At 48.3% G+C, this 14,532-nt stretch overlaps 1 protein-coding gene across 2 annotated transcripts in view; it reads left to right on the top strand.

Moving 5' to 3' along the window:
* dvl3b (dishevelled segment polarity protein 3b) overlaps positions 1-14,532 on the top strand; it is a 155,191-nt gene that overhangs the window by 43,042 nt on the left and 97,617 nt on the right. The gene's annotated exons all lie outside the window — the stretch shown is intronic.

Genomic DNA, 14,532 nt, shown 5'->3' on the forward strand with positions numbered 1-14,532 from the left:
TGATCTCAACAGCGGCGGTGTGCATTGAGTGGCGCAGAAACAGGCCATTCAACCTATCTGGTCCACGCTGGTCTTTTGCTGAACACAAGCTTTCTCCCACCTTGCCTCATCTCACCATATCAACATATTCTTGTGTTCCATTCCCATGTACTTGGCTGACTTCCCATTAAACCGATCTGTGCTATTCACCTGAGTGACCCCTTGTCATGGCAATTTCCATATGCTCACCCCTGTCTAGGTCGAGAAGCTTATCCAGAATTCCTTGATCGGATTTATTTGTCGATACTTTATGGCCCCTAGTTTTAGTTTCCCCGCAGGAGCGTAGGAAATAGGAGCTGGAGTCGGACGTTCGGTCTGCCGAGTCCGCTCCGCCATTCGTGGCTGATTATCCACCTCTCCCACCATGTTTTCCACTGTCTACACATCTTCTGATGTCATTAATAGCCGGAAATCTGTCATCCTCAGTCTTCAATGTGCTCGATGACTGAGCCTCCACATCCCCCTGGGGCGGAGAATTCCAAAGAGCCACCATCCCCTGAGTGAAGAAATTCCTCCTCATCTCAGTCTCAAATGGCCTGCCCCCCTATTCTGAGACCGTGTCCCCTGGCTTTGGATTCACCCCGTCCACATCTACCCAACTTCGAGACAGGAGGGGAGTGAATCAAACCAGCCCTGATTTCTCCTCTCACGTCACGACCTGCTTGGAAACAGAAAGGTGTTTTTGATTTTTGTTTCCCCCTTTATAAGTGAGGGAATATTTCCCAACCCTTTGGTTTGGAATGTTCTAATCCTCTATAAATATAATAACCCCTGCAGGAAATCTGAGATAAGGTAAATTAAGAGAGTTGGTTTATTTTACATATACACGAAACGCAGGAAAGAGGTTTCACGACGTCCGTCCCTTTTGCACTCCTAAAATAAAAGAAGGATAAGGCAGAGAAAAGGGTACAGGGAGACCACAGCAATAATGAGTTCAGGTTTTACATTAGTCCAGGGCCCAGAAGCAAAGTTCCAATGGCGTAGTCCCTCAGAGGGTGGTCGGCTGACCACTGCAGAATGACCCATCTTTCCAGAAGCGAGAACATCCATGATGGGAGGTGGCAGGCAGGGATGAATTGGGTTTGGAGGCACAAGTACTGAAGTTCCAATTTTCCACGGGTTCGCAGTGTAGACGAGGCAACTTTATACCAGTTAACAGCTACAGAAAGTGTAGCTGACTGGGAGCAGAGTCGGAGGGCGGAGATCTAGTTAGTCCACAGGGCAGCTATATTCTGTCAGGTAAGAAGGGATGGAGGCTAGGCCAGTTGCATGCTCCTCCCGTAGGATGTGGGTGGTGAGGGATACCACCGGTGTCCCCGCTGACTATACCTGCGGGAAGTGCACCCAACTTCAGCTCCTCAAAGACTGTGTTAGGGAACTGGAGCTGAAGCTGGATGAACTTCGGATCATCCGGGAGGCAGAGGGGGTGATTGAGAAGAGTTACAAGGAGGTAACCACACCCAAGGTACAGGACAAGAATAGCTGGGTTACAGTCAGGGGGAAAAAAACAAACAGGCAGACAGTGCAGGGATCCCTCGTGGCCGTTCCCCTTCAAAACAAGTACACTGTTTTGGATGCTGTTGGGGGGGGATGACCTACCGGGGGAAGGCCCTAGCGGCCAGGTCTCTGGCACTGAATCTGGCTCTGGGGCTCAGAAGGGAAGGGGGGAGAATGGAAAAGCAATAGTTGTAGGAGATTCAATGGTTAGGGGAATAGATAGGAGATTCTGTGGTCGCGAGCGAGACTCCCGGAAGGTATGTTGCCTCCCGGGTGCCAGGGCCAGGGATGTCTCGGATCGTGTCTTCAGGATCTTTAAGGGGGAGGGGGAGCAGCCAGAAGTCGTGGTGCACATTGGTACCAACGACATAGGTAGGAATAGGGGTGTGGAGGTAATAAACAAGTTTAGGGAGTTAGGCTGGAAGTTAAAAGCCAGGACAGACAGAGTTGTCATCTCTGGTTTGTTGCCGGTGCCACGTGATAGCGAGGCGAGGAATAGGGAGAGAGTGCAGCTGAACACGTGGCTGCAGGAATGGTGTAGGAGGGAGGGCTTCAGGTATTTGGATAATTGGAGCGCATTCTGGGGAAGGTGGGACCTGTACAAGCAGGACGGGTTGCATCTGAACCAGAGGGGCACCAATATCCTGGGAGGGAAGTTTTCTAGTACTCTTCGGGAGGGTTTAAACTAATTTGGCAGGGGAATGGGAACCAGATTTGTAGTCCAGCAACTAAGGTAGCCGATATTCAGGACGCCAAAGCATGTAGTGAGGCAGTGGGGAAGGGAACACTGACAAAGGAGAGTACTTGCAGGCACGGAGATGGGTTGAAGTGTGTATACTTCAACGCAAGAAGCATCAGGAATAAGGTGGGTGAACTTAAGGCATGGATCGGTACTTGGGACTACGATGTGGTGGCCATCACGGAAACTTGGATAGAAGAGGGGCAGAAATGGTTGTTGGAGGTCCCTGGTTATAGATGTTTCAATAAGATTAGGGAGGGTGGTAAAAGAGGTGGGGGGGGGGTGGCATTATTAATTAGAGATAGTATAACAGCTGCAGAAAGGCAGTTCAAGGAGTATCACCCTATTGAGGTAGTATGGGTTGAAGTCAGAAATAGGAAAGGAGCAGTCACCTTGTTAGGAGCTTTCTATAGGACCCCCAATAGTAGCAGAGATGTGGAGGAACAGATTGGGAAACAGATTTTGGAAAGGTGCAGAAGTCATAGGGTAGTAGTCATGGGCGACTTTAACTTCCCAAATATTGTGTGGAAACTCTTTAGATCAAATAGTTTGGATGGGGTGGTGTTTGTGCAGTGTGTCCAGGAAGCTTTTCTAACACAGTATGTAGATTGTCCGACCAGAGGGGAGGCAATATTGGATTTGGTACTTGGTAATGAACCAGGGCAAGTGATAGATTTGTTAGTGGGGGAGCATTTTGGAGATAGTGACCACAATTCTGTGACTTTCACTTTAGTAATGGAGAGGGATAGGTACGTGCAACAGGGCAAGGTTTACAATTGGGGGAAGGGTAAATACGATGTTGTCAGACAAGAATTGAAGTGCATAAGTTGGGAACATAGGCTGTCAGGGAAGGACACAAGTGAAATGTGGAACTTGTTCAAGGAACAGGTGCTACGTGTCCTTGATATGTATGTCCCTGTCAGGCAGGGAAGAGATAGTCGAGTGAGGGAACCATGGTTGACAAGAGAGGTTGAATGTCTTGTTAAGAGGAAAAAGGAGACTTATGTAAGGCTGAGGAAACAAGGTTCAGACAGGGCATTGGAGGGATACAAGATAGCCAGGAGGGAACTGAAGAAAGGGATTAGGAGAGCTAAGAGAGGGCATGAACAATCTTTGGTGGGTAGGATCAAGGAAAACCCCAAGGCCTTTTACACATATGTGAGAAATATGAGAATGACTAGAGCAAGGGTAGGTCCGATCAAGGACAGTAGCGGGAGATTGTGTATTGAGTCTGAAGAGATAGGAGAGGTCTTGAATGAGTACTTTTCTTCTGTATTTACAAATGAGAGGGGCGATATTGTTGGAGAGGACAGTGTGAAACAGATTGGTAAGCTCGAGGAAATACTTGTTAGGAAGGAAGATGTGTTGGGCATTTTGAAAAACTTGAGGATAGACAAGTCCCCCGGGCCTGACGGGATATATCCAAGGATTCTATGGGAAGCAAGAGATGAAATTGCAGAGCCGTTGGCAATGATCTTTTCGTCCTCACTGTCAACAGGGGTGGTACCAGGGGATTGGAGAGTGGCGAATGTCGTGCCCCTGTTCAAAAAAGGGACTAGGGATAACCCTGGGAATTACAGGCCAGTTAGTCTTACTTCGGTGGTAGGCAAAGTAATGGAAAGGGTACTGAAGGATAGGATTTCTGAGCATCTGGAAAGACACTGCTTGATTAGGGATAGTCAGCACGGATTTGTAAGGGGTAGGTCTTGCCTTACAAGTCTTATTGAATTCTTTGAGGAGGTGACCAAGCATGTGGATGAAGGTAAAGCAGTGGATGTAGTGTACATGGATTTTAGTAAGGCATTTGATAAGGTTCCCCATGGTAGGCTTATGCAGAAAGTAAGGAGGCATGGGATAGTGGGAAATTTGACCAGTTGGATAACGAACTGGCTAACCGATAGAAGTCAGAGAGTGGTGGTGGATGGTAAATATTCAGCCTGGATCCCAGTTACCAGTGGCGTACCGCAGGGATCAGTTCTGGGTCCTCTGCTGTTTGTGATTTTCATTAATGACTTCGATGAGGGAGTTGAACGGTGGGCCAATAAATTTGCAGACGATACGAAGATTGGTGGAGTTGTGGATAGTGAGGAGGGCTGTTGTCGGCTGCAAAGAGACATAGGATGCAGAACTGGGCTGAGAAGTGGCAGATGGAGTTTAACCCTGAAAAGTGTGACGTTGTCCATTTTGGAAGGACAAATATGAATGCTGAATACAGGGTTAACGGTAGAGTTCTTGGCAATGTGGAGGAGCAGAGAGATCTTGGGGTCTATGTTCATACATCTTTGAAAGTTGCCACTCAAGTGGATAGAGCTGTGAAGAAGGCCTATGGTGTGCTCGCGTTCATTAACAGAGGGATTGAATTTAAGAGCCGTGAGGTGATGATGCAGCTGTACAAAACTTTGGTAAGGCCACATTTGGAGTACTGTGTACAGTTCTGGTCGCCTCATTTTAAGAAGGATGTGGAAGCTTTGGAAAAGGTGCAAAGAAGATTTACCAGGATGTTGCCTGGAATGGAGAGTAGGTCTTACGAGGAAAGGTTGAGGGTGCTAGGCCTTTTCTCATTAGAACGGAGAAGGATGAGGGGCGACTTGATAGAGGTTTATAAGATGATCAGGGGAATAGATAGAGTAGACAGTCAGAGACTTTTTCCCCGGGTGGAACAAACCATTACAAGGGGACATAAATTTAAGGTGAAAGGTGGAAGATATAGGAGGGATATCAGAGGTAGGTTCTTTACCCAGAGAGTAGTGGGGGCATGGAATGCACTGCCTGTGGAAGTAGTTGAGTCGGAAACATTAGGGACCTTCAAGCAGCTATTGGATAGGTACATGGATTACGGTAAAATGATATAGTGTAGATTTATTTGTTCTTAAGGGCAGCACGGTAGCATTGTGGATAGCACAGTGCTTCACAGCTCCAGGGTCCCAGGTTCGATTCCGGCTTGGGTCGCTGTCTGTGCGGAGTCTGCGCGTCCTCCCCGTGTCTGCGTGGGTTTCCTCCGGGTGCTCCGGTTTCCTCCCACAGTCCAAAGATGTGCGGGTTAGGTGAATTGGCCAATGATAAATTGCCCTTAATGTCCAAATTGCCCTTGGTGTTGGGTGGAGGTGTTGAGTTTGGGTAGGGTGCTCTTTCCAAGAGCCGGTGCAGACTCAAAGGGCCGAATGGCCTCCTTCGGCACTGTAAATTCAATGATAATCTATGATTAATCTAGGACAAAGGTTCGGCACAACATTGTGGGCCGAAGGGCCTGTTCTGTGCTGTATTTTCTATGTTCTATACCAGGACATGTGCTCTTTCTGCTGCTGGCTGTGAAATGGTAGATCGAGGCAGGCTGCTGTCCTGCAGTCCTGCTTCTCTTCGGAGGTCAAACAGCGACCGCCTGAGTTCAGGACCATACTGCAATATGACAGGTTCTAGCAGCTTGGGGGAGGTCTCAAGTGACATACCTCCCACTTCTCCTGGATGTTGGAGAAAGGATGCGTTTTCCCATGTCTGGAGTGTTGAGGTGCTCAATGGGAGTCAGGATCCTTTTTGTCCTTTGCAGACAAACCGTGGTCCGGCCACAATTCCTCTTTAGAAAGGTAAAGAAGTTTTGTACAGTTCCAGGATGGGACATTCGCACCTTTCGAGATAATGCGACTCTGTTGTTTGCCTGAGGTCTGAAATTCCTCCGGTATGAGTCGCGGCTAGTCAAGGTGAAGCCGTGGTCCATTTAAAAAAACAATTTTACAGAATAGCCCAGTTGATGTACATGTACAAATATATTTTCTTCCTGTCCTCTGGCCAGGACAATTGTACAGGGCCTTGATGAGGCCATACCTGGAGTATTGTGTGCAGTTTTGGTCTCCTTTTCTGAGGAAGGATGTTCTTGCTCTTGAAGGAGTGCAGCGAAGGTTACTAGGCTGATTCCAGGGATGGCGGGACTGTCATATGAGGAGAGATGGACTAGGTTAGGATTGTTCTTGCTGGAGTTCAGAAGAATGAGGGGGATCTCATAGCGTCTTATAAAATTCTAACAGGACTGGACAGGGTAGGTGCAGGGAAGATGTTCCCAATGGTGGGTGTGTCCAGAACCAGGGGTTACAGTCTGAGGATTCAGGGTAAACCATTTCGGACAGAGATGAGGAGACATTTCTTCACCCAAAGAGTGGTGAGCCTGTGGAATTCATTACCACAGGAAGTAGTTGATGCTAAAACATTGAACATATTCAAGAGGCAGCTAGATATAGTGCTCGGGGCGAATGGGATGAAAGGTTATAGTGAGAAAGCAGGATATTGAGTTGGATGATCAGCCATGATTGTGATGAATGGCGGAGCGGGCTCTAAGGGCCAAAAGGCCTCCTCCTCCTATCTTCCATGTATCTATGTATCTATGACATGCCTTCCCCATGGGAGATTCTTATTTAATAGGAAGTGCTGAAGTGTACAGACATTCTCTCATTCATACTGGCACATCCAGCACACAATTACCAGGGGGAATGGCAGTGCCCTGCTGCAATGTTTATTGAGCCTGTAAGGACCTTGACTGGTCCTGGGATTAGGCATGTTTTGGGTGACTTGGGAGGATTCAGAATTCACCTGCCTGGGGGTGGGGGGGGGGGGGGGGGTTATTGCAACCTCCTGATTAAATATCTTCGAATGGGTCCCAGGGTTTTGCAGGGTGGCTAGCACTCGGGGGGCAAGTGATGGTCAGACTGTCCTGGGCCATCCGCAGGGGAGTGCTAGGCACCTCACTCTGTGGGTGCCAGACCGTGGGATCATAGTGCTGATCTGCTCTCGTCCAGCTCAGCTCCTGCCTGTTCAGTATGATAACCTCAGGCACTGTGGTCTGGTTTAGCTCCGTGGGCTAGACAGCTGGTTTGTAATGCAGAAAAAGGCCAGCAGCGCGGGTTCAATTCCCGTACCAGCTTATCCGAACAGGTGCCGGAATGTGACGACTAGGAGCTTTTCACAGTACCTCCATACTTGTGACAATAAAAAGATTATTATTATTAGGCTGAGGGTCAGGAGAATGCGGTATTTTAAAGGGACCTTGGCCTCTCTATGGGTATTCTGGTTTGGGTGCTAGCACATCTGGCGAGTTCCAGATTCTGGCACCGGAGTCGTTGGTTTTCACAAAGCAGGCAGGTACTTGGCCCAACATGGGCGGGTGTTAATCTTCTGACAGCTAATTAGTGAAGGTCTCTCCGGGGACAGCTGGGTAAAGGGACATAACCATGGAAGAGAGGCCAAATGGCCCCCTCGACTGACCGTTGTCTGTAATGGTCACCTTGGCCAAGCCCAGGAGTCGCGTCATGAAGCGGCCAGCTCCAGGCCACAGAAATTACAAGCAGCCTAGAGTCCGTGAATCAACCTTACCATTTATTGTACAAGACGGTTGTGCGGTGGCGGAGTCAGCTTGGATGTGTTGCTCTGTTTATCTGGTTATGAATATGGCGGTCAATATGGTCGCCTTCCTCAATCCTAATTATGTTTGCTTTAGAGTCTCCAGGTATCTCTCGATACCGCCACAAGGTTCAAACCCGAATACTGATCAAAGAGCCAATACACCAGTGAGTTAGTTCAAAGTCAATACTATTTATTTACACACACAGTAAGATCTACTCATGCACAAAGTACTACAAACTAAACTATCTCTACCGCTAACGCCTATACTTAGCTTCGGGTGCCCACTCAGTCAGAGGAACAATGGCCGTTGTTCGGATCTGAGGCTGCTGGGGTCGAAGTGGTGAAGGAGAACAGCTAAGGTCATCCGTCTGGTAGCGAGCGTTGACCTTGGACTTACTTGCTTCTGGTGCAGCAGGTGGACGGGTCTCTCCGCTGTGAGAGCCAAATCCAGGAGAGCGATTCTCTCTCGGGGGTTCCTTCTTACACCCGGAGGGGCTTCGCGCGCTTTTGGGCGGGCCTTAAACTTGGCCCCAATCAATTGGGCCATTTCTTGATCATTCGCATTGATCCTGACCAATAAAGGGGTGGGTGCCCTGATGGCTGGGCGTGTCCTAGGTGGCCGTTGGCCTTGCTTTGTTTGTGCTTTCGGTTGGGGAACTGGGGCCGGGATGTCTGGAGCAGTATCGGTTGCTTGAGTGCCTTTCCTTTGTTCCCGGAGATAGGCCATCAATATGTTAATTGACCTACAGTTTCAGTCTTGTCTGGGAGCTGCCGTCCCAATACACGTACAGGCTCTGTGCCTGCTTGCTTTCCTAACATTGTCCATAGTTCCCTACATTCTTTGCGAGCACCCATTTTGCATTCTGGAAGTGGCCATCCCAGATGGCTACAGATGGGCGAGTTGAGCTGCCTTGACACTGCGAGCACACAGCACCACATTTTTCACCATGAACTGTATACTGTGCGGGGACGCACGTCTTGCGGTGACATCCAGACCACTCCTCCGCCATTCAGTACGTCCCCGACTCTGGTCATCTCAGCAGCCCTGTTTTCCTCCAGCCACATGAACCCGTTCTGGTGTCGGTGAAGATTCCTCAGCAGCAGCACCAAGATGATAGCCACTCCTGATGGGGGAGAGCTCCACCTCGAGAGAGAATCCAAGATCTCTGGCTAAAAATGTGGGGCTAACAAGATGGCCAGCCCTGCCTGAATTAGACGGCAGTTGACTCATGTAGGTCCTCCTCTGTCTCTCCGGGAGCCACGTAGCTGTCTCCCAGAATTGTATGGAATTCCTGCCTGGACGTACTTCCCCCTCCTTAAAACACAAGAAGCTGAGAAATATCCTGAGTGCCTCTGCGTTGAGGCTGGCTCTGGTGGTCTTCATGAGAGTGCAACCACCACCAACACCCTACTGTGAGACGGCAATGGAATCACTCGTGATCCTTCACTCGCTCAGCAGCCCGGCGAGGAACGTCTTGAGCCAGCACAACCCATTTCGGGTCACACTTGTGCCGGCTTTAGTCAGAGCTGATGGACCAGATAAGCTGCACCAGCTCTGATCTGTGGCCAAGGGACAGCTGGAATGTATCATGGCAACCCAGCTATTCAGCGAGGAATTTCCGGAGTTGCTTCGTTTAAATTTATTCATGGGGTGTGGGTGCCTCTGGCCCGGCCAACGTTCATTGCCCAACACTAGTTGCCCTTGCGAAGGTGGTAATGAGCTGCCTTCTTTAACCGCTGCAGTCCCTGAGGTGTAGGTACACCCACAGTGCTGTTAGGGAGTGAGTTCCAGGATTTTGACACAGTGATATTGAAGGAATGGTGATATAATATAAGGGGCTGGTTTAGTACAGGGCTAACTAGCTGGCTTTTAAAGCAGACCAAGGCAGGCCAGCAGTGCGGGTTCAATTCCCGTACCAGCCTCCCCGAACAGGCGCCGGAATGTGGCGACTAGGGGCTTTTCACAGTAACTTCATTTGAAGCCTACTTGTGACAATAAGCGATTTTCATTTCATTTCATTTTCTTTTTTCATATTTCCAATTCGGGGTGGTGAGTGACTTGGAGGGAAACATCCAGGTGGTGGGGTTCCCAGGAATCTGCTGCCCTTGTCCTTCTAGATGGTAGTGGTCGTGGGTTTGGAAGGTGTTGGTGAGTACCTGCAGTGCATCTTGAACGGCTGCCACTGTTCGTCGGTGGTGGAGGGATCGAATGTTTGCGGAACACCCCAGGATGTTGATAGGGGGGATTCAGTTGATGGTAACACCATTGAATGTCAAGCGACGATGGTTAGATTCTCTTAGTGAGATGGTCATTGCCTGGTACCTCTGTGGTGCAAATGCTACTTGTCAATCTAAGGCTGGATATTGTCCTGGCCTTGCTGCTTTGGACAGGGACTGCTTCAGTATCTGAGGAGTCGTGAATGGTGCTGAACATTGTGCAGTCATCGGCGAATATCCCCACTTCTGACCTTATGATGGAAGAAAGGTCATTGATGAAGCACCTGAAAATGGTTGGGCCCAGGATATCTGTCTATCCCAGCGTTAAATACAACTTCTCACCATAGGACAATCCCAGGAGCCAACCTTGTAAACATTCACCATGCACCTGCATCCTTCCTGAAATATGGAGACTCGTGGTTGGCCAGTCTTGAGTTGTCATATCTGTTCGAAATCTATCTCATTCAACATGGTGGTCGTGCCATACAACACGATGGATGGACTGTGCGGTCGTCACTCCTACCAATCCTGTCATGGATGCGTCTGCAGCAGGCAGGTTGGTGGGGATGAGGTCAAGTATGTTTTTCCCTCGAATTCGTTCCCTCACCACTTAGCCCCATTCTAGCACTCTGTCCTTGAGGACCCGGCCAGCTCCTTCTGTGGTGAGACTACCGCGCCACACTTGCAGATGGACATTGAGGTTCCCCCACCCAGTGGACATTCTGAACCCTTGCCACTCTCAGTGCTTCCTCCAAGTGGTGTTCACCATGGGGGAGTTCTGATTCAACAGCTGAGGAGGGGTGGTATATGGTAATCAGCAGGAGATTTCCTTGTGCATGTTTGACCTGATGCCGTGAGACTTCATGAGGTCTGGAGTCGAAGTTGAGGACCCTCCCGGGCAATTCCCTCATGACGGTATACTACTGTGCCACCACCTCTGCTGGGTCTGGCCTGCCAGTGGCGGTGTCTTTGACATTATCTTTAAGGTATGATTCCGCGAGTATGACTATGTCAGGTTGTTGCTAGACTGGTCCGTGATACAGTTCTCCCAATTTAGGCACAATCCTCCAAATGTTAGTGAGAAAGACTTTGAAGGGTTGACAGAGCTGGGTTTGCCATTGTCATTTCTGATGCCGAGGTCGAATGTAGATGGTGCTTGTTGTAGACTTTTAACAGTTGGATGCAATTGAGTAGCTTGCTAGGCCATTTGAGAGGGCAATTAAAAGTCAACCACATTGCTGTGGGTCTGAAGTCATGTTGACCAGAGAAGAACAGCAGATTTCCTTCCCTAATGACATTAGTGACCCGATGGATTTTTATGACAATGGTTTAATTAACATTTTAATTTCAGATTTTCTATTGAATTAAAATTTCTCCACCTGCTGTGGGATTCGAATCCAGATCTCCAGAACATTACCCTGGGTCTCTGGATTACTAGTCCAATGACTACCACTGTGCCACCACTTTCTCCTTCAAGGGACTTTAAGGAAACCAATGGTGGGCAGGGGAGCATCCACCACCTCACTGGAAATGAACTCTGAGCCACCCCCCAGTGCCCTCCACCGATCCATGACCTCCTTCGGGCCATCACTGTCAGTGTCCAACCCTCTCAATACACCCACCGCACCAGCTGGTCCCACCTCTGTCGCCAACCCACCCAGAGGACTGACAACAGAGGTGTCCTCCCCCGCCTCTTCCTGGGGTCCCAGGCCAGGGGGCAGCAGTAGTTTGGGGTCCCGCTCCATCCCAGACACCGGGTCACGTTCTGTTTTTGGGTAAGTTTCTGCTTTGATATTGTCTTGGCACAGCGACATTATCTTACTAACCAGGAGCGTCACCTGAACTTTAAACTCTCCACTTCAAAGCAATCCATTGCGTGACGTTTTTAGTGGCAAGGTTATTTGGGATTACATAATGTACATGAATTTGTGGAGTTAAACTCTGCAGTTTTACCTTTTCTAATATTTCTTCAATTAGTTCTGAAATTTACTGTTGATTCATCTTCCATCACCCTTTCAAGCAGTGGCACTTGTGAAGTGTAGCCATTGTTGCAATGTAGAAATTGAGACAGCAAATGTGCACACAGCAAGCTCCCACAATCAGTAAGGTGTTAAGGACCAGGTAGCCTGATTCTGTGATTCTGATTAAGCGATTAATATCTCCTGGAAACTGGGGATAGCTCCCCCCCTCTTTTTTTCTCCCCGAGAACGACAGCATTTGTTGCTCGTCCTTAATTGCCCTTGAACAGAATGGTTTGCTAGGTCATTCAGAGGGCAATTGAATGTCAACAACATTGCCGTGGGTCTGGAGTCACATGCAGGCCAGACCAAGTAAGGATGGCAGATTTCCTTCCCTCAAGGACATGGCGAATGTGCACACATACAAACGTGTGAAATAGGAACAGAAGTAGGCCACTAGGTCCCTCGAGCCTGCTGCGCCATTCAATAACATCATGGCCGACCTGTATGCATTTTGAATTCTACATTCCCATCTATCCTCGATAATCTTTGATCTACCTGTCTCTGCCTTACAATATTCAATGATCCTGCTTCCATCACCTTCTGGGTCCAAAGTCACACAACCCTCTTGAGAGAAAATATTATCCTCATCTCTGTCCTCAAAGGGAAAGCACTAATTTTAAAAGTGACCTCTGGTACTGGACTCACCCGCAAGAAGTAAAACCTTTTCCACGCCCATCTTGTCAATGTCATTCAGGATCTTATACACTTCGATCAAGTCACCACTTGCTCTTCTTAACTCCAGTGGAAACAAGTCCATTTGTCCAACCTATCTTCAGAAGACAATCCGCTCATTCCAGGTATCAGTGTAGTAAAGCTCCTCTGAACCGCCTCCAACACATTCACATCATCCTTTGTTAATTAAGGAGACGAAACTACACACTATTTTCAAGGTGTGGTCTCTCCAATGCCCTGTATAACTGAAGTATAACGTCCTTATTTTAATGTTCAATTCCTCCCGTAATAAAGAATAACATTCCATTAGTCTTCTTAATTACTTGCTGTACCTGCATACTAATCTTTTGTGACTCATGCACTGAAACACCTCGATACTTCTGCACCTCGGAATTCTGTAGCCGTCCTCTGTTAAAGTAATATTCTGCTTTCTTTTACTCTTCCTGTCAAAGTGAACAACTTCACAGTTTCTCACATTTTACTTAATCTGTCGGATTTTGCCCACTCACTCAACCTACCTAGATCCATCTGTAGCCTCCTTGTGTCTTCTTCATAAAATACGTTCCTACCTATCTTTGTGGCATCCGCAGATTTAGCGACCATGACTTCACGCCCTTCATCCAGGTCACCGATATAAATTGTAAAAAGTTGAGGCCCCAGCACAGACCCCATGGGGACTCCACTCCTGCCAATCAGAAAAAGACTCAATCAGGCATTCTCTAATCTCATTGATGTGGCACTTAATCATTAGTGAACCACATGGGTTTCAACAACAATTAATCGTTCTTCATGGTCACCGTTACTGAGACTAGCTTTGTATGCCAGATTGATTGATTGAATTTAAATTTAGATTCCACCAGCTGCCATTTGAACCCATGTGCGTGAAGCATTTGCCAGGAATTCTGAATTAGTCGCCGGTGACATTACCCTACGTCTTTGAAATAAATGGGATATTTTGCATCTACCTGTGAGGGCAGACGGGCCTTAGTTTAATGCCTCACCCGAGAACTGGCATCTGCAACAGTGCAGCATCTCCTCAGCACAGCACTGGAGTGTCGGCCATGATCTTGTGCTCACGTTTTGGAGAGGGCCTTGAGCCACAACGTTCTGACGTTAAGGGGGGTGATAGATCATCAGAGCTCGTAAAATGAAATCCCTTCATCTCGCCCTCACTGGTCATTTTGCCAAACCTGTGTCCTCTGCTTAATGACCCTCCTTCCAGTGAAAGCACTTTTTCCTAATTTCCTCTTTCAGTAAGAACATAAGGATATAGGAGCAGCAGTAAGTAGACCATTGGGCCCCCCAAACCTGCTTCAATATTCAAAATGATGATTTTCTGCCTCGACTCTACCTTCTCCCCTGCTCTCCATACACCTTGATTCTCTGAGGGACCAAATGTCTATCCGTCTCAGCTTTGAATACACTCGACAATGGAGCACCTGCAACCCACGGGGGGTGGAATCAGGTCATTGAGCCCAAACCACACTTTGAATTGTCCTAGTTAGTTACTGTTCAAATCCATGATTCACGTCAATTGCATGCCCACAAACATGACGGTGAAGGTTGCTGTTCTGCTGGAAGGTTTCTGCATCAAGTTTTTTAAAATAAATTTAGAGTGTCCAATTCATTTTTCCAATTAAGGGGCAATTTAGCGTGGCCGATCCACCTACCCAGCGCATCTTTTTGGGTTGTGGGGCGAAACCCATGCAAACACGGGGAGAAATGTGCAAACTCCACACGGACAGTGACCCAGAGCCAGGATTGAACCTGGGACCTCAGCGCCGTGAGGCAGCAGTGCTAACCACTGCGCCACCGTGCTGCCCCTCTGCATCAAGTTTAACTGTCACTGTGAATGCTGGTGAATGGCAGGCGAGGGTGAGGAAAGTGGGTAGGGGGGCAAGTGAATGAGGTGGTAGGTGCATGAATAGGTCTCCGTTTAAGAGAGTGTGTAATGTGTAG

Source organism: Scyliorhinus torazame, chromosome 14 (genome assembly GCF_047496885.1).
Source record: "Scyliorhinus torazame isolate Kashiwa2021f chromosome 14, sScyTor2.1, whole genome shotgun sequence".
Taxonomy (NCBI): domain Eukaryota; kingdom Metazoa; phylum Chordata; class Chondrichthyes; order Carcharhiniformes; family Scyliorhinidae; genus Scyliorhinus; species Scyliorhinus torazame.